Source organism: Armigeres subalbatus, chromosome 2 (genome assembly GCF_024139115.2).
Source record: "Armigeres subalbatus isolate Guangzhou_Male chromosome 2, GZ_Asu_2, whole genome shotgun sequence".
NCBI lineage: Eukaryota > Metazoa > Arthropoda > Insecta > Diptera > Culicidae > Armigeres > Armigeres subalbatus.
Window position 1 is genome coordinate 75,558,848 of NC_085140.1, and position 27,902 is coordinate 75,586,749.

Genomic DNA, 27,902 nt, shown 5'->3' on the forward strand with positions numbered 1-27,902 from the left:
CCACAAGAAGGGAATAATTCGCGTAACAAGGGTGCTTTAAACCATTTTTAATTTTTTAGGGGGAGTTTTCGTCTTAGTCATACCAAATGAACTTCACACATTTAAATCGTTATTCCAAACAGCCTTATGCCAAACGGCATAGTGACACATGGGCATTTGTCGCCAAAGAGATAAAAGTCTCCGAAGAACGTTCATAGGCAGCCAGAAAGACTGAATCGGAGGGAAATCGAAAGCCGGAGGATGCAAAATTCACGGACAATAGCCAACTGTTTCAAGCATAGCCGCTCTGTCCGAGATGCCGCATGCAAGTTGAGAGTGTCGTCTTACAATCGTGTATCGAACTTAAAAACCTCCCGGACTGTCGATTTACAAGAAGGTGGTGATTTCAAATCATGACGATAAAGTAAAACAATAGGCCACAGTACGACGAGCTGTACAAGAAAATGCTGACAGTTTGATTGCGTGAAAGAAGATGATGAAAATGTAGAGACGAGTCAGCCTCTCGCTGAAAGTCTTTCTAATAAAGACAAATAAAGGTTGACGAAACCAACGTCAAGGCAGACTTGGAACAGTTTCCTGGAATTTTGTTCTCATGTCATAGGCCGATGACATACTCACGCGTGTGCGTGCGCGAACGCGTCCAAGACAAAAGAATTTCTCTTGCTGATATTCTGCTTTACGAGTGCTTAGACGCGCTCCGCATCGCTCGACGCGTCAGTATGTCATCGCCCATACACTTTGTATTTAGAGCAACGTTCTGCAACGAGACAAAATTAAAGAATCCTTCAAGCGTTTCAGGTTTATCCAAAATGCCTAATTCTGAATAACTTTTGAAAATTGTTTTTAGTCAATTAATCCACGACACAGCTCGCAAAACGCCAAACCATTGTTTAATGGAGAAACATTGGGCAATTTAACAGAGCTATGAAATACTCAAAACATATTGTTTTGGGCATTAAGATGCTAATGTATAAAATACTTATGTTTCTTGGTAACGAAGGTGGCGTTGGAAAAAAAATCAACAATACTTCCCTTTAGGTCCCGTGGTCAATATAGGGGAACGGTTCGGCACTTCATCTCAAAGCTCCCATTTCCATCTCATCAAAAACAAAGCAATGAAAAGGTATTTGATTTGTTTTTATTTTTTTATTTTTGTGATTTTTTCAGCAGTGGGCACGCATGTTGGCAAAAAGAAGCGACAAGATTGGAGCTGTAGTTTTCTGTTTTACGATGAGATGAATATATGTTCAGTGAGATGAAAAACGGAACAGTTCCCCTATGTCATGCAAGCAAGATTTGATACAACTCGTAACGATGTAAAGAATGCGCCAACATTTTGTTTTAGATGTAGGTCAGCTGTCACGAGACAAACTTTTACATACCCTTTCTCGCTTTTACTATTAGCTGATCATCGACACCAGTATCAGAATGTGTTGATCTAATAGATGCCAGAAACGTTTTTCGATTGACGTGATACACAATGACTTCACATAGCCTAGTCAATACAGGTGCGGTATCACTATGTGTAGGTATTAGATTTGGTTTCTAGTCCTATCTAGTCTAGAGCATTAGCCAGCAACAGATCAAAATACGGTTTTTGTATCATAACACTGTCGTCACAGGCTCAACTAATTACCAAATAAAATTTAAACTAAATCCACCAATATGTACCACACTCATTCGCCGGAAGCCAGCTGAATGCCAATGTAGCCATATCTTACCCGAGACCAACAGACAAGGGAAAAGCCCCCAGTCAGAATTACCGCAAGCCAAGCTAACTGCTCCACTCGCACAACAGACACAGCAGATTGATTAATTTCCCAAAACTCATCAAACGCGGCCATCTTCTCCATCGGTGCACACAGAAAAACCCATTGAAACGCTCTCCCACGGCCATCGGGGCCAGCTCACGTCCTGTCTTTTCCGCAAACTCTACAACACAACGATGGCAAGCGGGCGGGCAGGGGCAAATCATCAGTCAGTCAATCTCCCAAGTGAGTGGGAAAATGAAGAAAACCTTCCTTCGACGAGCAACGACGACGACGGCGACGCTGCTAAAGTGCCTTGATGCCTTGGGTGTATAACAAACACCGACCATCCAAATCAAATTATGGATTAAATAACATATTAGCACGAACATAAAAACACAGGCAGGCCAGATTGCCATCCAACCTTCCGACGAACCCATCGAGGCAAAGGTGGCCGCAGAAAGAAAGAACGAGAGAGAAAGTGCAATCGAGGGAGAGAAAGAGATGTCCGTTATGCGGGAGAATCTCCCATCAGGGATGTTCGATTTAATTTCGTTAATGGAAAATTAAGATTTCTGTAGATGAAAAGTGAACAACCCTCCGGATCGAAGCAGCGCAAGCGTTATACACCGTTTGAAGGATGGCAGAGGGGCAGCGGTTTCCAAACGATTGGTCATTCGGAAACCACAGTGCAATGCAAAATGGTCTAACACGAAAGGCGAGCAAAGTGCGAAACACTAAAGAAGATCTTACTAGGTCGGAATAAACTGAGAAGTTACAATCAAGTGGTGTGATTAAGTGAGATAGTCTTAAAACAAAATCAAATTTGGAAACCCCTGCAGAAGATACCCTCTCTGAATAACGATGACGGTAAATCCGGATTCATTGTGTTTTTGTCAATGATAAAGTACCGAACCGAGAGTCAAATAGTATTATGTAGATGTTGGAAAAGAAACGCCAGGAGGGGGTGGTAGAGATCGAAATTGACGAGGAAACGCACGGCAACCGCATGACGAACCGTGAGCCAATCTGCCGCAGAGCCCTTATTCGGTTCATTGTTTCGGAAGGAAGAGGGTCGCTCCTCACGGTCGTCGTCGTCGTCATCGACGTCGATTTGGAAGACAGGAAAATGGTGGCAAGCGAGCGTGGCAATACAAACCATCATGACACGAAACACCGCCTCGTATATGTGCCGTGCAAGCTCTATCATTCGAGAGCTTCCTTCGAAGTTTCACGATCAACTCACAATATCCAATCCACCAATGCAGTGCTGACGAGGACGACGACGACTATGTTAAACGGAGAGAGTGACTCGTGCACGAGCACGAGCCCCGGTGCTGCTGTTACCCTGTTCCCTAATAATGCGGGGTCGGACCGGGATGGCACATCGCATGCATAGGGACGATATGGCTCTACTAGACCTCGCTGGAATGGTATCAGTCAGTGGCAGTGGTGCGAAGAATAAGCAACGAAATCACCCTCATTTCACTTTACTAAAATGCGATAAACTCATTGTTATTATTAGGCATAACAATTCGTGTTTATGATCATCAACACAGGAAGGAACAAGCGGCGCATAGCGCTCGATGTTGGCAGTAATGCGATGACTACGGAGGAGCACTTATGGAGCCATTCCAAGTCAGTTTGGAAATTAGGTATTCGTTCCCTTGGTGGGATGACGCTCGAGGAAGCAATCTATAAATAGTTTCGTTTGGAGCAATAAACGTCGAAATTCATCTACTGGTTCATTATTTTAAGTGTTGAATAAATGGTTTGTATCGATAGTTTTTGGGTCACGCTTATGAATATGGCTTGGGGGATGGCACGTTTGGACAGTAGCAATCTCTGACAGTAAAATTTCACTTACGACGACTATATTCGCATTTATCAAAATCAGTAAATTTGGTAAATCTTTTTCAAACGTCGCAACATTTAGCGAAGACATGGGAAAAAATTGGCGGCAGCAAGTGAAGTAAGTGGCGAACCAAACATGACGTCCACTAGTTTTCTAGATTTTTAGACCGCTCTCCCCCCTCTGTCACGCTTTTTATATACCTTCTCGACACTGGTAGGCATAATAAAGTGCGCACTTGTTGTTTTTTCATACAAAATGGTCAACTTTGGTTGCCGTGAACCGATTTTACTGAAAATGTGCTCAATTATAACTTGAATTTTAACCATACTCAAGTTTCGACCATATTGATTCATAGGGTGAAAAAATTGCTGTAATACAAAAATGATTTTTTTGGCGAAAATTTATTTTTAGAATATCTTGAGTTTTAGGGTAACGGTACCAATAGTGGAGGTATTAGTAGATCAACAAAAGAAAATATTTTTTTAAAATTGATAATTATGAGAAATTTGAAGTTTCAATACCTTATTAGCCAATAGATATACTCATAAATTTGCTTACAAAAATGAAATTGGTGTCATTTAACATCAACAAGTACCAAATATTGCTTGCACCACTAATGGGTACACTGTTCCTTTAGTGGCGATAAAAATTAATTTTGGTTCCCATAGTGATGCTATCCATTGATTTCTTATGAGACTCGCCACTATTGGTACAGTTGCACCACTATAGGTGCAAGGGAGTCAATTTTATTAAGAAAAATCATTGTTTTCAATAGTTTTTCGGGCGAAATCTTGCAATAAGTTGTATTTGACAGAATATTTAAAGCACGACGCATCAACTGAAACCATCGTAAAGTGTATAATTATGAAAAATCTCATTAAAACCTCACTACCTCCACTATTGGTGCCAACTCCACTAAGGGTACGGCTACCCTATAGCTAGTAGACTGATGACATGTTTAATATGTATTCTGGCAATACAAAAAAAGTTTGCTGAAGATACCTGTATCGTCGTCGGGGGTGACAATGGGTCAAATGGGGGTGAGAATGGGTCATTGTTTCAACTACTTAGAATGCTTGTAGAATAGATTGAATGTATCTGAGGGCAAGAAGACTAAAATATAAGAGACCTTTTTGGACGATTTTGCTCTACGACCTCCAGGCTGCCGATGAGAGCGATGACCCATTCTCTAAGGTACACTAAGAGTTGTAGTTTTTTTTAGATATTTGAACTTTTTTTTTTCTTCAGAAAATTATTTTGATATCACCGCAATATTTTTTTAGCCTGTGAATCAATATGGTCGAAACGAAACTTAGGCATGGTTGAAACTGAGCAAATTTTTCAGCAAAATCGGTTCATAAGCCGATTAGTGCACAGGAATTCGTGATCGAAAATGTTTTGGTCTTGAAAAGTTGATTTTAGAAGCTCAGTGACTTCGGAGAAAATGTTTTGTATGTTAAGCTCCATATTTTGGAAAAAAAAATTATAATCCCCCTAAAAGTGAGATGGAAATTATATTCATCCAATTATGAAGATACATTATTGGTGTCTTCGAGAAAGTTGCAGAAAAAGTTTCTACGAAAAATTTTGCTATATAAACTTCATTTCTATCTGCTATAGAAGTAGTGATATGTGTCGTTATTTATGGAAGACCACCAAAAATCAGGTTTTTCAAGATACTTTCGTCAATATATTTTTTAGATTTTTCAAATGTTTTAAAAAGATCTCCGTCGCGATAAAAAACATGAACCTTTCGAAGACAGTTTCTTTTTAATATTGACGAAGATATTGAGCATTTTAACATTAACTGCATACATTTAGGTGCAAAATGGGGCAGAATTTTAATTAGGAGATTGAAAGTATAACTCAAGCTCTAATGGTTGCATTGCAACATATAATTGACTTAGCTTGCCGTAAGTGTCGTATGGATATCTTTTTCTTCTTTTTCTTGTTATATGTATATAAAAATAAATTGGTATGTATTCCGCATTACTAAGAAACGGCTGGGTTTGAATTTGTTCATCACAATTTCCGATGGGTTTACAGAATAATTTCTTATGTAAAAGTCACGACTAAAACTGAAACAAATATGAAAAATTCAAATTAGAATTTGTATGGAAATTTGGTTGGTGGAGTTGGTTTCGTAGTGATGGGCAAGCAGATGAAGCGAGTGATGCGGTGGAAACCCATTAGCGAACGAATCTGTGTGTTGAGGATACGGGGCAAATTCTTCAATCACAGCCTAATCAACGTTTACGCACCGACAAACGTTAAATCCGACGACGTGAAGGACACGTTTTATGAATGTCTTGATAAAGCCTATGGAGAGTGCCCAAAGCATGACGTGAAAATTGTTATCGGAGACGTTAACGCTCAGGTCGGTAGAGAGGACTTTTTCCGTCCCATAATCGGTAGGGAGAGCCTTCACTCCGCTACCAATGACAACGGCCTACGGCTAGTAAATTTTGCTGCTGCCAGAGAGCAGCTTCGTTGCTCAAATGGCAAAGAGCATGGGTCACCGCAGTCAAAGGTCGTTGGACCCACAGACTGATTCCAGATGTGTCCAACTGGGTTGATAGGAAGCATGGTCAAGTCAACTTCCACCTAACACAGGTGTTGTCTGAACATGGCTGCTTTAAGAAATTCCTACACAGGTTTGGCTTCGCAGATTCTGCGGAGTGCCCTGAATGTGTAGGTGAGGTAGAATCGGCAGAGCATGTGATGTTCGCATGCCCGCGATTCGAGGTAGAACGCAATACCATGCTGCTTATTAGTGGTATGGATACAACCCCGGACAACCTCGTCGAGAGGATGTGCCGGGAAGAAGCTATATGGAATGCGGTGAACACAGCATCTCAACAGATTATGTCGAAACTGCAGCGGTGGTGGCGTCTTGAACAAAACCAACGAGTGCAGTAAGGGCACCTGTGATGTAGTGAACACTTTGCTCACCCCGACAACCTACATGTCGCGGGTGGGCTGCGCGGACCTCAGTATGTAGATATAGAGGTCATTGCGGTTCACGCGTGGTGGTTGTTGTCGGGGTGCTCGTCTCCAACGTGAGATTATGATACGGACCGTTAGGTTACTATCATAGCTTGCGATCGACGGGTGGTGAGGTAGCCACCCTTGAAGTCGATGTTGTGTGTATTGACGTCAAGTGCGTTAGCATAGGCGTGAGCGTTCTCAATAGTCCCCCCCTGATGTATTGCTTAATTGCGGGCCGGGGGTACGGACTGGCGAAAGGGTTTTGGTTTTAGTGGGTCGGGTAAGAGTTACATGACATACCCATCCCCACACTACCTGAGTACCTCCTCAGGTGTCTGGTTGCAGATTTCCGTTTACCCTTGCTCAAGAAAAAAAGAGGGATGGCCATCAGTAGCACCTACTTTGCACGAAAGAACATCCGAAAGCACACCTGGAGACACCCAAATGGTGAAACTTGCAACCAGATAGACCATGTTCTGGTGGATGTGCGCCATTTCTCGGATGTTATCGATGTGCGGACATTCAGAGGTCCGAACATTGACTCTGATCACTACCTCGTTGTCAGTAAAATTCGATCACGGTTGTCAACTGTATCGAACGAAAGATCACAGCGAACGATGCGTTACAATATCCAGCGATTGTCGGCGGAAGGAGTATCGGCTGAGTACCGCCAGAAGCTCGACGAACGGATAAGTGCAATCAACGTTAGCGACAACATCAACGATCTATGGGAGTCGATCCATTGATCGGTGAGCACAACAGCACGAGAAGTGGTAGGCACTGCACAGAGGCGACCCAGGACGGGTTGGTTCGATGTGGAGTGTCAGAGAGTGACAGACGAGAAGAACGTTGCCAGAAGCCGGATGTTGGTGTCGGGTACCCGATCGAATAGAGATCGGTACAAGGAAGCAAGAGCAGCCGAAAAACGAACCCACCGCAGTAAGAAAAAAGAGTACGAAGAACAAGTTATTAGTGAGGCGCAGGAAAAAATGGAGCAGAACGATATGCGGAGGTTTTACGAGTCTGTCAATGGCGTGCGGAGAAAGACAGCGCCATCTCCCGTCATGTGCAACGACCAACAAGGGAATCTGCTGACAGATAAAACTGAAGTGGCTGCCAGGTGGAAGCAACACTTCGAGACTTTGTTGAATGGAGGAAGTGACGGTGCATCGGTGAACAGAATAAATATTAGCGACGATGGACAAGCTGTGGAGTCACCTACACTAGATGAGGTTAAAAAAGCTGTCAAAGAGCTGAAAAACAATAAGGCTGCGGGGAAGGACCAGCTCCCGGCTGAACTTCTCAAACATGGCAGTGAGCAGCTTTATGAAGTTCTGCACCATATTATGTCGAAAATATGAGAAGACGAGGAAATGCCTGCTAGCTGGTTGGACGGCCTCATTTGCCCTCTCTTTAAGAAAGGGCACAGACTGGAGTGCGCCAATTACCGAGGAATAACCCTCCTTAATTCGGCGTACAAAATTATGTCCCGTATTCTGTTCAACAGATTGAGACCGCTTGAAGAGTCCTTCGTCGGCGAATACCAAGCAGGTTTTCGTGAGGGCCGATCAACGACGGATCAAATGTTTACCCTGAGACAAATCCTTGATAAATTCCGGGAGTACAACTTGCAGACACATCATCTGTTTATTGATTTCAAGGCGGCGTACGATTCAGTGAAACGGAATGAATTATGGCTAATTATGCTTGAACATGGTTTTCCGGCGAAACTGATACGGCTGATTCGTATAACGTTGGACGGGTCGAAATCAAGTGTAAGGGTTGCGGATGAAATATCGACGTCATTTGTTACCTTAGATGGATTAAAGCAGGGTGATGCACTCTCGAACCTACTGTTCAATATAGCGCTCGAGGGAGCGATTAGGAGAGCTGGTGTGCAAAGAAGCGGTACCATTATCACAAAATCGCATATGCTCCTGGGATTTGCGGACGATATCGATATTATCGGAATTGATCGCCGTGCCGTGGAAGATGCTTTTGTGCGAGACAGCGAGGATTGGACTCACGATCAATACCAGCAAAACGAAGTACATGGTCGCTGGCAATCAACGTGGGTTCATTAGTGGTGGTGGTAGCGAAATAGTGCTGGATGGTGAAAAATTTGAAGTGGTAGAAGAATTTGTGTATCTTGGAACATTAGTGACGTGCGATAATGATGTTACCCGCGAGGTGAAAAGGCGTATTGCAGCTGCAAATAGGGCTTATTACGGACCTCGTAACCAGCTTAAGTCCCGTAGTCTGCAAACGAAAACAAAACTCGCGCTGTATACTACTCTGATTCTTCCGGTGGCTTTATACGGCCATGAGACATGGACGTTAAAGGAGGCTGATCGGAGAGCTCTCGGAGTGTTTGAGCGTAAGGTGCTGCGGACAATACTCGGCGGTAAACAGAGAACGGTATCTGGCGGCGTCGCATGAATCACGAATTGTACCAGGTGTATAAAGGGCTGGATATTATTAAGCTTATACAACACGGCAGACTACGGTGGGCTGGTCACGTTGTTCGTATGCCGGAGGAACGTCAAGCGAAGATAATATTTAGTAGAGAACCCGGAAGAGGCCGCAGGCTTCGTGGAAGGCCGCGTACACGATGGCTTTTTGCAGTTGAAGAGGACCTGAGGGCGCTCAATGTTCAGGGCGACTGGAAGCAATTGGCCCAGGATCGAGTCCAGTGGAGAAGGATACTCCATTCGGCGTAGGTTCATCGAAGAGCTGTAGCCCATCAAGTAGTAAGTATGGAAATTTTGTATAGCCATGCCTACTTTTGTCGATTGTTACAAATCAAGACAAAATTTTCAAAACGACTTATCTGCTTTTGTAAACAAAGATTCAAACGACGATTTTACGAATCTGATAGCTCTCCCACGCAAACCAAGGCCATTAACAGGTAGCGGAAACCTTCACCTACCTATTGGTGGTGTTGGTTTGCGTGGGAGTGCTATCAGATTCGTCAAATCGTCGTTTGAATTTTTGTTTACAAAAGCAGATAAGTCGTTTTGAAAATTTTGCCTTGAAATATGCCATCATGGGCAGTGCACCTATTAAGAGCTAGAAGCTGTTAGTGCTAGGCCTAATAGCTTTTATGATTGGTATCAGGGGCGTCTCGTGGACTTTTGCTACACCTGTGCTACCATGCTGATAAAAATATATTCATCAAGCTGAGTGGTTTCGAATGAAAGTTGTGCATTTAATCTAATATTACAACCTTTTCTTGACCAACTTTAATCAAATATTAGAAAAAAAAATTAAATGGAAATGATTTACAAATGACTGTAAAAAAAATTTTAAATTAAATGTATTTAAAATTTTAAACTCTCGCAAATCTAAAATCTAACTTGGTAGCAGTTGGCAATAACTGGATATTGTTCAGAATAGAGATCTTTCAAATCGGCTCATTCCACCATTCGGGGTACACGGGTCCCATCGCCGTTAATATTTAAATTCTCACATATTTTGTTGCTATGAAAGAAATGTTATTAACCATTATTAGTACAATAATTATAGTATATAATTATACAATTATTGTTTGATGCGACCCCAGATTGTGACGACCAATGAGTCACATTTAGAAGCTGAAATATGTTCCAGTTATTTAATTCTTCAAATTTAGTGAAAACTATACCTTTTTTCCTATGTTGATTGCTTTTGAGTATTCGTGAAAAAGCATTATTTGATGTGTCTTTTGAAAATGCAAATATTAAATTAATATTGTTCTTGATGCATTGCATATTCATCAGGAGAAAAAGAAAATCAAATTGTTTCCAATCATCGAAGTATGAACGAAAGCGTGCGCGGTGCGCCTTTCGGCAAAGCACAGCCCGACACTACGATCGAGTCTAAGGCTGATGACATACTGGGAGCGAAGAGAAGCGAAGCGAAGAGGTTGGAGATAAGCAAAGCGAAGTGAAGCGGCGATCAAAGCGAGCTATGACATACTGAAAGCGTTTTTCGGAGTGTTGATCTTGCAACAAATACAAGTCAAGACAAAATTTTCAAAAAGACTTATCTGCTTTTGTAACCAATGATTCAAACTACGATTTGACGAATCTGATAGCTTTCCCACGCAAACCAACACCATCAACAGGTAGCGGAAACCTTCAGCTACCTATTGGTGGTGTTGGTTTGCGTGGGAGAGCTTTCAGATTTATCAAATCGTCGTTTAAATCTTTGTTTACAAAAGCAGATACGTCGTTTTGAAAATTTTGTCTTGAAGTGTAAAACATGGATTTCCTCAGATGAAGAATATTTTGCTTCTCCAAGCATATTTAGCACAAAGAGAAGTGTGTTGAGGAGATTTATAGAATGTCGCAATTGAAAATCGATTTTAATATGTGAGCGATAGATTATCACCACATACAAACAGACGTAGGGCGTAGCTATGGTTAAACTTTTTGGGCCATGTTTTATTCCTATTTTACGTTTGCTCCTATGGAAAATCCATTAATTACGTAACGAGAAATTTCCAATACGACCCCCTTTTGTATGAAACATCTGAAAATTTTGCATGAATCGTCACACTTCGCCGACAACACCCCTCCCCCTTCAAGCGTTACGTAATTTATGGATGTTCTTCTTACAACATTTCTCTACACTGAAGTTGATTTCTCGGGAGCTTCGCACATCATGAAAACAACTTCCACAAAAATCGTTTTGTCTCGGCAACCTTTTTTAAAAACGGCGTAAATAAACGCAAATTCCAAAAATCCGCAGAAAAAAGGGAAACCATTTCCCACCAACGGCCGGCAAAAATTGGGACAACAATTTCCTTATCTATCGGATTGTTCCCGAAGTTTTAATATGCGGACATAAGCAAAAATTGCGCAAACCCGATTTTCGTTGAAATTGAAGAGCTTTTCAAGAGACACGGTACGTATCTCATGCGTAAAAACCGACTCCAGTGTAAAATCAAATATAAAAGCGATTGAACACAACAATTTCATTCGGTTCAAACATACATTAAAGATGCGTGAAAAATCTATCTTTTGAAACTAATCCTAAATACGAGAACGATATTAAAATAACAAGTTCAACATCCATTTGTCTGTGGTAACAGCAAAATACGTGTTTTTTGTTTCAAAGTGTTTCTAAATGTATGGACTGCACCAGAATATTCCCAATTTTAATGAGTACCGCTACTATGAAAAACATCAGATTTGCTCCGTACATGTAGCTAAAACCATACATATTTTAATGTTTTCATTAACCAAATTAACAAAATAAACAATGTTGCTTTTCTCTCCCGCAATACTTTTCACCCACAGCCATTTTACACAACTGCGAACGAGGGTAAGCTCAAATCAACAAACATACAGAAGTGATCCTTTGCGATCTCGCGCGGCAAAGCACTCTATGAACTGCTTCGCCTCTTTGGCTGCCGCTTCTCGCCTCTTCTCATCGCTTCCACTATGACAGGTATAAGCGATTTCCATATATCGCTCATTGAGGTAGCTTTCACGCGGACGCTTCGCTTCCCTCTCAACTCTTCTAATCGCTTCTCTTCTCTCCCAGTATGGCATCAGCCTAACCGAAGCTGCGTCGCGTCGTTGAATGTTCTCGCAGCGCGTCGAACGGGTTTGACTTCTGCTGCGCGCATAGCAGAACTTACATCTAAACGTGCTTGCTTCGCATGCGAAAGAGGATGATGTGAGGAAACGGAGAAAGCTGGCAACGCTCACGCTGGTTCTCTGCGCGCGGAGAACGAGTGAGCATACCAAAGAGGAAATTATTTCAAATCATTTGAAATGGGACAAAACTTTAAATTTGACTTCTGGCAGTGCTGCTGTTGGTTCTTCATTATGGATCGTACGACTTTCTATGCGATGGGGTGTGGTGTGTCGGGGAAACACACATTTAGCTGCAATTTGACTGTATACGCCAAGCATGTGGCGTTAAGTTGATCTGCCTACGAAATATTTTGTTTCTTTAGATGTTTAGATGTTAAAATCATTGGAAATATTACGTGAAACTTTGTTTAAAAAATTTACTGAGTAAATTATTTGCCCTAATAATTAATTGCCCAGACATTAATTTCCTACTTCTGACCTAAAAATGGTTACCTGTTCCATGAACAGGTAGAACGTATGGACGAGTCGCCTCTGATTGGTATTGATTTTGCTTCATTTGAGTAACTCGAGTCACGTACTTTAATTTAAATAGGATGAAAATCTACAAACATCGACCAGCTAAAATCACGCTCTCACAGGTCCCTCATCACCTCACACTACAGCGAGGCGAAACACGGGCAGGCAAAGAGCACATGCTTTGTCATTCCGTCGACTCCAGGGCGCTCAGAGCATTGCGGAATATTGCGTGCCTAAACCTATGATGGTATTTTCTAAAGCAGACACGTGCTGACTGCGTGAAGTGAAAATTAACATCCCCGGGTACTCGACTTACCCAATACGACACACTAGGTATCAGACGGTAAGTCCATTTTCCATTAGTGGAAGGCTCTAATCCCGTAACCATCGGACAATAGATTAGGTTCTGACAGTCCTCCGGTCATCCCTGGTGTGACGCATGTCAAAGCATTCGCCATCTTCGTCATAAGCCCGCCGTACCATAGGATAGATACTGCTGAGCTGTTGGACATCATCCGGGATAGAGCCATAATAGCTGCCTTTGCTCTCCTACAAGCGTATTCGACGTGGCTGTTGCTGTTAAGCCTTTGTGATCCCATGGTTATCTATGAAGGCCATACGAGGGTTGACACATGCGTGTCCAGAGTCGGATCGGCACATTCAGGAAGACTCAACTGAGTCTACCCTCACCTAGCTCACACCATTGGCCCACCCACCGTTTCAATTGCTACACAGATCAAGAGCTATACAGATCAGGCCTCAACATTACCCTCAACGTGGCTTAAGAACGTTTTATATTCCGGAGGCGAGCCAGCCTGGGGCTGCAAGTCTCCTTAATAAAGCTAATAAAAAAAAACGTTTTATATTGATCTAATATAGAGACTAATGGAATCAAATTTGATTACCGTGTTTAACATTGAATAGGTCCGGAGTAGCGTTTTAGGCTAGAGATTTCCAACGGGTCATACAAAAAAAAATAAGCTTGATTAGTTAAATTAAAAAAAAACACTATGTATAAATTTTTAATATTGATTTTATGAGTTTTGGGATTTTTTCCCTGACCACAAACAAAATTCCCATTCCAGGTCCGAATTGACATTCCCTGACTTTCCAGGTTTTTCAGGTAGTCGACACCCTGAGTAACCATCCTTGCCAGGCTAACTGGAGGGCCAGCTAGAAGCTACTCATCTAAAAATGATATTTTTCACGTAAGTAATCACGGTGTCAGAAGAAGAAGAATCACGGTGTCTCTATGGGGGAACATTATTTTTAAAAATCAGTATCTCTGAAACACCTACCACGCGCAAGTATAAATGCTCTGTCCTCTTTCATCTCGTGAGTAAACTAAAATTTTCTAGCGAGGATGTAGAACAATTTTTATTTCTTTCGGCATTTTTGGTGCAAATTTCATAGAAATCTCGAAGAATAGCCGATTTGAGTCCTCCAAAAAATATATTACCCCCGATAAAACATTCTATAAATGCACTTACATGAAAGAGGAAATCTCATACTTTCGTGTACTGGGTGCTTCAGACAAACTGATTTTTTATTTTTTTTTTGAAAATAAGCCCCTTTGGACAAAGACACTGTGAATATTTAGCATAGATCATTAATGACCGGCTGGCGGCTACGCAGTCCAATATGATTAAAACGAGTTTTTATTCGTCCGACGTTTCGACACGGGATTAGTGTCTTCTTCAGGGGAAGAATGATTTGTTCGCTTTTTGTCTTATGTTTTGTCTAACTTTAACTGCCTGGTTATTATGGTGTCGGTACATAGTCTCGGAATCACTTTCCATTTCTCTAATAACTGGCAAAATAGACGAATAAAAACTCGTTTTAATCATATGAGACTGCGTAGCCGTTAATTAATGAGATATGATTAAACCCCACAGTCGTTTCTCAAAAAAAATGTGCATATTTATTTCATTCTTGTTTGAATACCACACAATTATCCTATCGCCGTTAGATGAATTTCATTTTTCTTTCATAAACAGACCATAGTTTAATAACTTCCGACGTACACTGGCCGGCATAATAAAGTGCCCACTTGCCGTTTTTCATACAAAATGGTCAACTTTGGAGCTCTAGATCTTGGGTTCCCGTGAACCGATTTGGCTGAAAATTTTACCAGAGCTCAGATATAACTTGAATTTTAACATATCTATGTTTCGAGCATATTGACTCACAGGGTTAAAAACTATTGCGGTAATACCAACGTGAATTTTTTGGCAAAAAATTGTTTTTCAAATACCTCGAAAACTACATCTCTAAGTGTACAGGTATATATAGCAAACTTTTTTGTATTGGCAAAATACGCGTTTTTGCTGAATATGTCATCAGTCTACAACCTATAGAATTCAAGATATTTAAAAAATAAATTTTGCCAAAAATTCACTTTGGTAATACCGCAATAATTTTTAACCTGTGAATCAATATGGTCGAAACTTAGATATGTTAAAATTCAAGTTATATCTGAGCTCTGGTAAAATTTTCAGCCAAATCGGTTCACGGGAACCTGAGATCTAGAGCTCCAAAGTTGACCATTTTGTATGAAAAACGGCAAGTGGGCACTTTATTATGCCGGCCAGTGTATGTAAGCAAGCTATAAAAACATAGTTCACATCTTCTTCTGCCAAATAGGTTATAAAAAGCCAAAAAGCCAAATTGGGTTATAATTGAACAAATTATTGGTCCACAATGTTACAATTCAAAACTGAGTTTCCCATCTTTGAGATTTACACCCGGATTGATTACAACAAGGTAGAAATACGGTCAAAAAAAGTTTATTGAACCATACACTTTGCTTGGGTGGTCAACTTCACCCGAAAAACTTTCCGATGCTATCATCCTACACATGACCCATGATATCGCTTTCAACTTTTCTACTGCCACCTCGCACAGAGGCTTATCCTCGTGCAAAAATCATCAATTTGCTCCGTCGTCACTTCATTACATGTGAATAGCCCAAAGGACCACTCGCTCAAATCAACTCCATCTCGTTTTCCCCTTCGGGTTCCAATACCGGACCAAACAAACAAAGTAGAAGTCCAGAAACATTTCCCCCGGAATCATTTTCGGGTCCTTTCATCCCACGAAAAACATTCTGCGCTGCCATTGTCGCCTTATTGTTATTCGGTGTCGCTCGGTTCGGCGGGGTGGAATAGTCCACCCAAAAAGGGCCCATTTTCGCTTGTGTCGTACTCTCTTTTTATTAGTGCTGTGTGATGCAAGAACCGAACCAGGGAAAAAACAGTGTCAATCTATTTTGGTGTTGCCTCTATTTATTTTGTGGTGTTCTTGAAACGATTTCTGACTAGCTGGCCGACCTGGACGACGAGATACTTTACACAGCCGTTGTCAGTGCACCGACCAACTCCGGTAGAGTTCTTTTACGCTGTTGCTGGTACCGACGATAGACCGCAACATTATCGAAATTATCTCTCCCTGTTGGTTTCACTTTTTTATTGTAATTTTTTTTCAGGTTTTATCACGAGGGTTTGTGGTATTGCAATATCAAAATGAACAGTGGCGTCTGGTCGTTCTTCCTGGCAGGTTTACAGAACATGTTGACCGTAAGTTGAGAAAAATTCTGTCTCAAAATTTCAAAATTCATCTTTTTTAAACAATGAAGGTAAGAATTTTTTTCAGGATCGGTTCATGCATTCAAAACTTAGAACAAAAATAGTGTATCCATTCACAGAGGTTGGCAAATTACGAGAAACATCAAATATGAGACAAAGAAGTTGGAAATTGTGTTTTTTTTTATCGCACACCACAATTTGGCTCGATATGGTGTCTAAATCAAATAACACGAGGAGTTCATATTACCATACCAAGTTTTAGAGAAAAACTCGAACCACTGATAAAACTCGAACGGTGAGCGGTTAAAACAACCAAAGAAAGAGGAAAATACTGAACCGAGCTGGTGGCGTGAATTGAGACTCGAACTCGGTGGTGGCGTCGGGCGGTTGTCCGGAAAATTGATTTTATTTTCATGTGATTCCACTCGGAACAGTACCCAATGAATGCCTTTGGCCTAGGGTTACTATGAATCGATCTGCTGATAGAGTTAGGGTGAATAAAAAGATTGTACTAATACAAACGTGCAACATAGCTGAGAGAGGACCACCACCAGCCGAAACAGCCAACCATCCGACGAAAAGGCCAAACGGTGGAAGGGACGACAAACGGAAAAGCTATTGAATGCGGGTAAAGTGAGCATATGGCTCAATAAACATCGCTTTCAATTAAGGTTCTTTTCCTTTATTCCTATGCTTTGGCGTCGTCGTTGTCGCCGTCAGGATATGAAGCGGCATATGAACTGTGTGATAAAAAGAGGCACTCCCGGCACCAAGGTGACAAAAAGCAATTTTGATTGCCTGCGGGCATCGGTATGGAATGTGTTTTTGGATGTTGATTGTGCCTCGAATTTGTCACATTGTTTTAATTGTGTCGCACTTATTATGACCTATGCTTGTCACCACTAAAGTTTGCTATTCATGTTATGTTCATGTTATTTTTTTGTTCTTCTCGGTTTGCTACCGCTTCCCGTTTTATGTGTGCAGCACTGTCAAACACGGACATCACCACAGATGGACGGATATGATATGGTGTGCTCTTACTCGAGTTATCCTTGTCGAGTGTGTGGCGGGTATATTTTGTTCCATGCACCCACCCGGCCACACTCAGTACGCCCCCACGAACGACCGAGCGTGATATGTTGATACATGTCATAAACGGTACTAATGGGGTGCCTGACTGGTTTTTGATCGCCGGAAGTGAATTATTAACGAAACGAGAGATTTTATCTGGGTTGCAGGCGTTCAGCGAAGCACAGCAACTGGCCTGGCGTGGGATATTATTTCCGGTTTCATTGGCAACAACTGAATGCAAAAGTGTGCAGCAGCATGTCGTTACGACGGTTTGTCGCTGGCGGTTTTCGCAGCGCACGGTAGTTCACATTGGTGAAAAGAAAGACTGCTTGTCCTAGAGTCCATTTTCCCCAAAATTTTAGCTCATAGCTCCTTCAAAATTCGTCGATATTGGGTCATAATTGATTTAATGATAAGAGATAAACAAGGAAAAATAAATCATCGATTTGTTGAAAAAAAAAACTCAGCAGTTTAACATTTTGTAAAAAAAAACACGAACAAGATATTTTATTTCAACTAAGCAGCAAAGCTTTTTATTATTTTATTTGACAAATCGATAATATATTTTTTCTTTTCTTTTTCAAAAGGAAGAAGGACCATCTGGACAGAATCCCATATTTCTACCGCAACATTTGTTACTAGGAAATTAATTACTGGAATTCTTTTCAAAACGTTTTAACCATAAGCCATAAGCTTGTAAAATAGCCAGATCATATTATTTTTAGTTTTATATCATGTACGGTAGAGTGTAAGAATACGAACTTTTTTGAACTTAGCAATGTTTATCAGCTTCGAACTTTGGTTTCAGCAGAAACTCACGACACTAAATTGTAAGTTGGACTCACTTTTTGCTCCTGTGAACCACTGTGCAGCGAAATGTAAAAAAATAAGCACACGGTGACATTTGCGACAGTTATGATGAATGATTTAATCCTTTTGGGGGTTTTGTGCTGGCAAACAATGTACGGTTTGATTTAGGTGTAGGTTGCCTTGTTATAAAAAATGGGGGTCTCGAATCGGACCAACATGTTATTCGATCAATATTTCTGATTTGCAATTGAAGTAACAATTTTGTGCTCCCGAGTTAAACTGCAACATTGGTTGTTCTAAAAACGATTTGATTTATCTAAAACGCTCATTTTATGAAAAAAAAAAACAATGATATAATATAATTATTAACTTCCTCGGCATATTCATCGAAATTGTACGGTACGGTGTACTAAATGTACGGTCATCAAGCTCAAGCTTTAAATATCGATGAATATGCCGAGAAATTTGTTGCTACTCCATGATTGACAAGAACTATCGCAATTGCACAGGGATCCAATGGATGGAGCATGGGAGTTGCTTTCCCTCCTCGATGTGCACAATCCGAGAGCTCTGCAATCGCCCATTGCAAGCCGAGTATACCTCTGCACTTGCCACGAGTTCATGCGGAATTTTATTGGAATTTGGGGATTAGATTCTATGGCAGAGGTTCGACTTGGTTAACGGGCCCGTAACCTCGGCATATTCATCGACAAATTCTTCGCAATTCCTTAGGAAATTCTTCGGAAGTTCCTCGGCAAAATTCTTCGAAATATCTTCGAGAAATTCTTTGTGTCCTCTAGTTCAGATCTTGATATTCTAACTAAATAATCAACATGAGGATATGTGTCCCCACTGAATAGCCATCGGGAAAGTAAGTGCAGTGCGTGTGTTATTCGTCGCGGGCGGAAGAAAAAAAATATCTATCTGATATTCGGCGGATAATGCGCTTGTATTGCGCTTTGATCCGGTCGAGACAAGTGCGATCTTCTATGGCATGCAGTAGTCATCGGGAAAGTAAGTACAGTGCGTGTGTAATTCGTCGCGAGCTGGAGAAAAAAAATCTATTTGATATTCGGCGAAATTGGTTTGTATTGCGCTTTGATCCGGTCAAGTAAGGGAACATCCACAAATTACGTAACGCTTAGAGAGTGAGGGGGGGTTGACCGAAGTGTGACAATCCATACACAAATTTTCAATGATTCATACAAAAAAGTGTGACATAGGAGGGAGGGGGGGTTGAAAATGACCAGTTTTTGCGTTACGTAATTAATGGATCTTCCCTAAGGGCAAGTAAGTACAGAATACTGCACGTCGGTTCGGTCGTCAAAAACGCGATCCTCCACAGTTTGCATATGCCATCTGGCATGCATGGTTACTATTGTCCATTCTCGGTACATAGACACGTCGAACGATTTTGTATCGTTGTAGTTTGTGCGGTCGGAAAGTAAATCAATAGATATGCGTTTGATCGTGTTCCTGCTCGGTGTACAGGTAATTAGTTTGTTCTGCTTTGTGCGGCCGAATCATGGTTAGTTAAAATCACTGTGTATAAAGAATGGCACGGTCGTATCGCTTATCAGAGTGAATCCAGATCAAACTATGCCTACCAACTAACTAATAATCCTTCCTGTGGTTTTTGTGGAGACGCAGAGGTAAACACGGTCTTCAAATAGCAAACCACCTACTAATATTTCTTCCCTTTTCCTAACTGACTACAAGGACATGGCCGGCGCCGTTATTGATCATTTGAATATTAGAGTCACTGAAACTTGCACACTGAGAATGCTTGAACAATCCCAGTCAATCATTCAGTTGATTCTTTGTGCAATTTAACTGATTCTGGTCAATCACGGAGTAGCAACCATAGATATGTGTAGTCAGTCAAAGCTAAGCTAACATGAGCTCACTATTCGTATAATACCGTCATAATACCGTTATAGACACTTAACAGTGTTAGTAGAATATCTACGACAATCCAAAATGTGCACAGGTTAAGATTTAGATATTCTAAATAATAAACGTAGCACACTGCTTGTTTGCCAAATAATATGAAGCAGGATAAACGTTTGAATAAATCACAGCTCATCCATAAACATTAAAAAATTCTAGAATTCCGAAAAAATACTAAAAAATCCATCCAAAACAAAACCTAACACGGAAGGAACTGTTTCGTACTTCATCTCATAGCTCCCATGTTCATCCTATCAAAAACAAAACAATGAAAAAGAATTTGATTTGTTTCTTAGTTTTGTTTTTTTTTCATCAGTGCGCACGTATGTTAGCAAAAACAAGCGATGAGTTTGGTGCTTTTTTTGTTTTGCGATGAGATGAATATACGTTCAGTACGGACCAGTTCCCCCAGTTATGGATCCTTCTTTAGTAGAGCAGAACAATTTTGAATGAGTAAAATATGATAGCAAACAACCGACAATAAAGGTGAATAAAATATATTATTATGATTGACATTATGAGAAATATTACATATTTAGATTATCATGCCATTCAATTTTGCATCGCTTACAGAATCAATAATCTAATGAATTTTGGACGGAATTTGTGGGAGATATTGCTGAAGTAACTCCAGCAGGAATTCATTGAAGAATACATAATGGAATTCCAGGAAAAAGATGTGAATTCCTGCAGAAATCCCAAAAGTAGTTCCAGAAGAGAAGTTTATACAAGAATTCCAGTAGGAATATTGGGAGAAAGTCCAAGAGCAATTCCTAGAGGGGTTTCAGGAGGAACTCTCAGAGAAAATTTGAAGATGAATAATTTCTAGGAAGTTCAGGAAGAATTTCAGGGGGAAGGGTCATTTGGCCGAAACCCATTTGGCCGGATGCCACTAGGCTGAAAGTTGTTTGGCCGAATATACTATTCGGCCGAACAGACCATTAGGCCAGAAGTCATTTGGGCGAAAGGGTCATTTGGCCGATAGGAGCATTAGGCCGAAAAGGTCATTTGGCTTAAAGGGTTGTTTGACCGAATAGGACATTTGGCCGAATAGGTCGTTTGACCGAATAGGTCGTTTGACCGAATAGGACATTTAGTTCATTCGAAAAGTGAGAAAATAGGAATGAGAAGAGAGACGTCTCACTTCTCAGTCTTCATTTTTCTCTTCTCACTGTCAAAAGTGAGAAGCGCGAAGTGAGTAGTGAGACGTCTCACTATTCACTTCGCGCTTCTCACTTTTTACAGTGAGAAAAGAAAAATGAAGAGTGAGAAGTGAGACGTCACTCTTCTCATTCCTATTTTCTCACTTCTCACTGTGAAAGGTAATAGTGCGAAGTGGGTAGTGAGACGTCTCATTACTCATTTCGCGGTTCTCACTTTTTACAGTGAGAAGAGAAAAATGAAAAGTGAGACGTCTTTCTTCTCATTCCTAATTTCTTACTTTTCCAATGAACTATTCGGTCAAATGACCCTTTCGGCATAATGGCCCTCTCGGCCAAATGACTCTTTCGGCTAAATCTAAATGACCCTTTCGGCCAAATGACCCATTCGGCCAAACGACTCTTTCGGCCAGATAACCCTTTCGGCCAAACGATCCGATATGAGCATATAAAAATTGCAAATCATGTGCATGGCCTTTAAGGGCCTGTATGGATACCATGGCTTTATATCGAGCACATTTGGCTTGGTAGCACAATTGGTCTGAACCAGTGTTGTAAAATGTCATTTGCATTATTTTTCATAATTTCACTCTCTAGCCTCAGATGTTATATTTAGAGTAATGTACCTTTGGACAAAAATATAGCACTGCTCAAGCGTTATGCGTGCATCTAAAATTTTGAAGTAAATTTGGCTTCCGAAAAAAGTTATGAACAAATTAGTCAAATGACATGCAGATGACATTTTACAAGCCTGGTCTGAACTCCAGAATGATTTGGAGAACTTAGGACATTCGAATTGGACATAATCAAATACTAAATCATGCGCATGGCCTCTAAATGCATGTATAGACACCATGGGTTGCTATTGGTTTTGTATCAAACGTAATTGCCCTTGTGGATCAAGGTTCTGAACACCAGAATGGTTTGGAGAGCCAAGAACATCTGCAGAAATATTGACTGCATTCGCTTATTCACCATCTCTAAACTAGTATTGGGCACGTTTTCGAGAAAAAAAAACAGATTAATCCCCCTAGCGGCGATGATGCCTTTCTCGTGCATAATAAAATGTATTGAAAAAATCACGTAAGAAAGGTCAAAACGGAATTTTAGGGGAATAGATCGAATTATATTATTTTTCATGTTTTGCAATATTTATTATGCATTGCCACCATTCTTAAAAAGAAAGTTTTGTTTTCGGTTTCGATTTTTTTGCCTAGAGAGAGAAATCAAAAAATGCTGGTCTTGTGGATTTTATTAGTTGATAAGGAGGAATACAAACGTGTGCTCCTTACGTTTTGTATTTATTGGTTTTTGAATGGGCACGGTTAGTTAAACTTTTATCGGCGACGGCGTGACAGATCATTTACAGCTAACGGTGACGTGAGCCGGCGTCGACTTATTTTATACATTAAAAATATCTCGAATTTCTCTAGAAGCTCTTCCAAAAAAATATTCCGGGCGTTCATACGGGAGTTAGCCCTCTTGAAATTCATTTGAACGTTCCTCTAGAACAACGGTTCTCAACATTTTTCTTGAAAGGTACCCCTTCAAACTTTTGCATTAATTGAGGTACCCCCTCTCGGAAGTAGGCTTCCAAGGCTCTTGAAGGAATAATTACGAACCCTGTTAAAAGTTGGTTTACGAGCCCTTTGAAAAAAGCTTTCCGAACCTTTTGAAAATAACTTTTCGAACCTCTTGAAAAGAGCCTTCTGAGCTTTATGACAGAAGCCTTCCGACCCTCTTAAAAAGAGGCTTCCGAGCCTCTTAAAACAAGTCTTCCGGGCCTATTGAAAGCATGCGTCCAAACCTTTTGAAAGGAGGCTTCCAAGCCTCTTGAGAGGAGGTTTCCAAGCCTCTTGAAAGGAGGCTTCCAAGCCTTTTGAAAGGAGGCTTCCAAGCCTCTTGGAATGAGGCTTGCAGGCCTTTTGAAAGAATGTTCCCAAACCTCTTCAAAGGAGGTTTCCAAGCCTTTTGAAAGGAGGCTTCCGAGTCTCTTGAAAAGAGGTTTCCAAGCCTTTTGAAAGAAGGTTCCGAAACTGTTGAGAGAAGGCTTCTGGACATCTTGAAAGAAGGGCTTCGAGCTACTTGGGAAAAGCCTTCCGAGAAGCGTAGAAGGATGCAACGGGGTCTCCAGATAGCCTTGCGTGCAAAGGCATAACATTGCCAATCCGGAGATGGCGAGTGCGATTCTTCGTCCGGTCTAGGATGTTTTTGGTGGAAAACATTCTTGACTCTTTGGGAATAGTGTATCCATTGTTTTGTTCATTGATTTTTAAAATTTGCGCATTCTACGTTTTGTCCGTTTGATCTTTTGTTCCGCATGCACTGTGCTGTTTGTGGAGGGCAGGATTCAATAGGCTTTGATTACTGATCGCCATCTATATTATGTACAAGACAAAATTTTGAAATAAAAAATACACGATTATCGAAACTTTATCAATAAGTTTCGATGGAAATTGTAATACGTCCGCCATTACGCAGTTTTGTCCGAGGTACCCCCTAGGGCCAGCGAAGGTACTCCCAGGGGTACATGTACCCCAGGTTGAGAACCGCTGCTCAGAAATTCCTCCAAAATCATCCAAGAATTCATCCGGAAGTAACTTCAAGAGTTCATTAGGAAATTCCTTCAAGAATTCATGCAGAAGTTCTTCCTAAAATTCCTCCGGAATTTCCTTCAAGATTTTCACTGGAAGCTGCCCCTCCAGCTACAGTAAAAGTTTTCCCAAGAATTTATCCAAAAGCTCCCCCCTTTTCTCTAGCTATCTTTCAGATTTTTTTTTTAAATTTTTGTGGGAAAATCCGAAGGAGTTCCTGAAAGATTCTATGAAGCAGATACTGGAGGATTTGTGGGAATCGAACTCAGCCACCCTCAGCATGGTCATGCTTTATAGCCGCGCATTTTACCGCTGGGCTTCTTATAATTGGCATAACATCCCCCATCGGGGGACCTACAGCTTCAATAGTCCTTCAATGAGCATTGGCGTCCAGCCCAAACTGCTGATCGGGAAATGAATGAGTAACTACGCAACTACTTTACGTGTTAGAATGTAGGTATAATGGCACAATATAGTGTGCTGCAAAGAACTGTCCAAATAGTTATCCCTTAGAAGCGCTGGAAAGAAAGTTTCTACATAATCCGGAATGAGAGCGACGATTACGAGAGCAAATCTCTGAGTATAAGCGCAATATGCTCACAAAGCAAGTTTGACGGAAGAAGCTTCCCCAGGACAGTTGTAACCAACCGAGAAAGTACGGCTGAATATTCGCAGTATATTATCGCAGAAGGCAACATTTCCACTGAACGAGAACAATCCAGAGTCGTTATGAGCTTGTTTGACCCTCTCGGGTTCATTGTCTTTTCCATTGCCACGGTAAAATTCTTCTATGGAACATTTGTACAAAAGGCACAAAATAGACTCAACGGACACCTTCCTTACTTACTTATGGGTTCGGCAAATCCCGAGTGGTTCAAAGGGCCGACTTAAAAGATCTCTATCCTGGGCGATGTCCAGCTATCCTGTCCCGTTGCCAAGTTAGATTTCGGACGAATTCTTTCATTTCTTAGAGAAGGCTACGCCGTAATGAGTCTCTGGGTCTGTCTCTGCCGCGATGTGCAGCTGGGTTCCAGTCTAATGCTTATTTACAGATTTAATTTCGCCCCTACGTAAGGTTGGGCAGACCCACCCAGACACACCACCGTTCCCGATTTTCAGTTGCTATGAACCTCTTGAGGGAGTAATACGAAGGGCAGGGATTGACACGAGTGGTACGATTTTCACGAAGTCCGTCCAGTTATTTGGTTTCGCCGACGACATTGATATCATGGCACGCAACCTTGAGAGGATAGTTGCGAGTTTCTATCGGTGGTGACGAAATCGAGGTGGTTGAAGAATTCGTGTACCAGGGCTCACTGGTGACCGCCGATAACAATACCAGCAGAGAAATTCGGAGGCGCATAGTGGCTGGAAATTCGCCGCCGTACGAAACTGACTATCTATAAATCGCTTATAAGACCGGTAGTTCTCTACGAACACGAGACCTGGACGATGCTCGTGGAGGACCAACGCGCACTGGGAGTTTTTGAAAGGAAAGTGTTGCATACCATCTATGGTGGGGTGCAGATGGCGGACGGTACGTGGAGGAGGCGAATGAGCCACGAGTTGCATCAGTTGTTGGGAGAACCATCCATCGTTCACACCGCGAAAATCGAAAGACTGCGGTGGGCCGGGCACGTAGCCAGAATGTCGGACAGTAATCCGGTGAAAATGGTTCTCGGCAACGATCAGACGGGAACAAGAAGGCGAGGTGCACAGCGGGCAAGGTGGATCGATGAGGTAGAGGACGATTTGCGGACCCTCCGCAGACTGCGTGGTTGGCGAAGTGCAGCCATGGACCGAGCTAATTGGAGAAGACTTTTATGTGCAGCACAGGCCACTCCGGCCTTAGTCTGATAATAAATAAGAACCTCTGGCGACAGCGAAGGCCGATGACATCCTGATGCGTGTGCGTGTGTGAACGCGTCCAAGACAAAAGAATTCATCTTGCCGATATTCTGCTTTACGAGTGCTTGGATGCGTTCCGATTCGTCAGCATGTCATCGCCCGAAGATGGAGTTCGTTGTTTGAGATCCATTTTGGAGACCTGAATTATGTACCGCAGGCATCTGTTGGTTAACACCTAAACAGCTGTTGAATGTTATCCACTGATACACATCATGTTTCACGGTAGAATTTGATGCGTTCAGTCATCTGCCTGTTTTTCAACATAGGGAGTGGGACCATTTGGGCAGCACCCCCTATTCCGGTCCGCAACGTTAATAACTCGACCGAGTTCCAACCAAATGGCTTGATTTTTTGTACATCACTAGATGTCGACAGAAACTAACCATGTACTAAAAAACAAATAACTCGGTTGTAATGCGATCGAGTTATGAACGTTGTGGACGGGAATAGGGGGTACTGCCCAAATGGTTCTCTACCATATTACCTAAACTGGCAAAGACAGCCCTACCCATGGCGTATAAGTGGCTTTGGTTTTAGACGACTGAATGTGCAAGAGTTTTTTGTTTTGCACAAAAAAGTAGTTTTTTGTAGTTTCTATTTTCGCGCATTAGATGAACGGATAACAATTCCACTATTTTAGCATTCATGTTAAATTCACAATTTTCATTAGTATAGTGACACGATTAACCAAAATGTTTTTTTGGACAATATTTTGAAGCATTCATTTCATTAATTTAGCTATATTTGAAGCACTCGTTGTCAAATTAAAACTTATGATTTTCATTTGAAGCAGCACATTTTAGTTGTCTACCCTTACGGCTTTTACAAACGATTTATAGTGAATAATGCAGCAATCTTTCATGGGCTGAAAAAGCATCCACCATTGGAGCAAAGATTAGGAAAATTTGCCGAACATAAAGTCCATTTCGCTCGAGACTTTCGATGGCTTTTATAAGTCATAATCATTATTGTTGTTTTTGACTACTTGGCGTAATAACCAAAAGTAAGCAAGCTGTCTGGTAGAGCTTCAATATATGATGATTTACAACGATAAATGTGATCAATTACAGCATATTACGCTATGGTTTGACCCATATAGCCTATTATAATAGAGTTATGAAATTCGTCAAATTTACATCAACCTTTGGCATTCATTATTACAAATATTACATTAGGTTACCTTAGTAATTAAAGTAAAGCATAACTTCTTACTGGATATCAATCTGAAATGAGAGAAATAAAAAAATGGTTAGAACACTTGAAAATAACGGATTTAGAAGATCTTTTAAAACCATCAACCAGATTATAGAACCAATTCAAATGTACGAAAATTTGCCTTCTTCAAAATCTGACTTCTTGGAAATGTAAAACAAAAATGACCATCGGGATCAATTTCCATTGCCGAGAGGCGGTAAACATGTCTTATGTTTGTAAGTACCACATACGCCAACTCGTAGGAGCAGCGGTGTCAAAATCTCATAACCGTGTTTATGGCGGTACACGCCCGCCCGCCGGTAGATCCTACCTACATCCCTTCCATCCTCAATTACACCGCCGAAAAAAAAAGAAGGAAAGACAGCTCGGAGCACATTTTACGATGTGGTGACTGGTGAGACTTCTTCTGTGTTGAGACCGAACGAATGAGCGAGGGGAAAAAACGGAAGGAATTCCAAGAGTGCAAGCAGCAGATTATGATGATTTTTTCGGTGTATTACAAATTCTTTTCGGAAGAGGTTCTCCACGGTTTTCATATCGTGTTTGCGCTAGGTCTTGCTGCTGCCGCAACGATGACGGTGAAGTGTATGTGTGTTCAACATGTGCAGTTAGAGATGAAGGAGGTGAAGGTAAAGTGAGATTGGCCGACTCAATTCTGGATAAGGTTAGTTTTACCTCTTATGGCATATGCATGAAAATAAAAACTCCTTTAACACTTCCAGTAAACGTTTTGCATTTTTACTAGATGACGGACTTGCATCTTGAGTCCCTTGAACTCTTACGTAATGTTTAACGGCTGAGGTAAGAATCTGCAAATACGCCAAATAATCAGTTGCAACTGTTACGCGTTCAAGACAATAAAGCACATCATTGAATAAACTAAACGTTACACCTGCAAGTAATAAAAAATAAAAACAT

The 27,902-nt window shown here is 41.2% G+C and overlaps 1 protein-coding gene across 16 annotated transcripts in view; it reads right to left on the minus strand.

Annotated features, from left to right (window-relative positions):
• LOC134209193 (proline-rich protein 36-like) overlaps window positions 1-27,902 on the minus strand; it is a 182,387-nt gene that overhangs the window by 74,324 nt on the left and 80,161 nt on the right. For 14 of the 16 annotated variants that reach the window (XM_062685179.1, XM_062685180.1, XM_062685188.1 and 11 more), the window contains exon 3: window positions 26,982-26,992. The exons of 1 other annotated variant lie outside the window; for it this stretch is intronic. The gene's annotated coding sequence lies outside the window, so the exon portion shown is untranslated. Of the gene's footprint in view, window positions 1-26,949; window positions 26,993-27,902 lie in introns of all 16 variants that reach the window. One more of the 16 variants, XM_062685175.1, reaches the window with a different exon arrangement.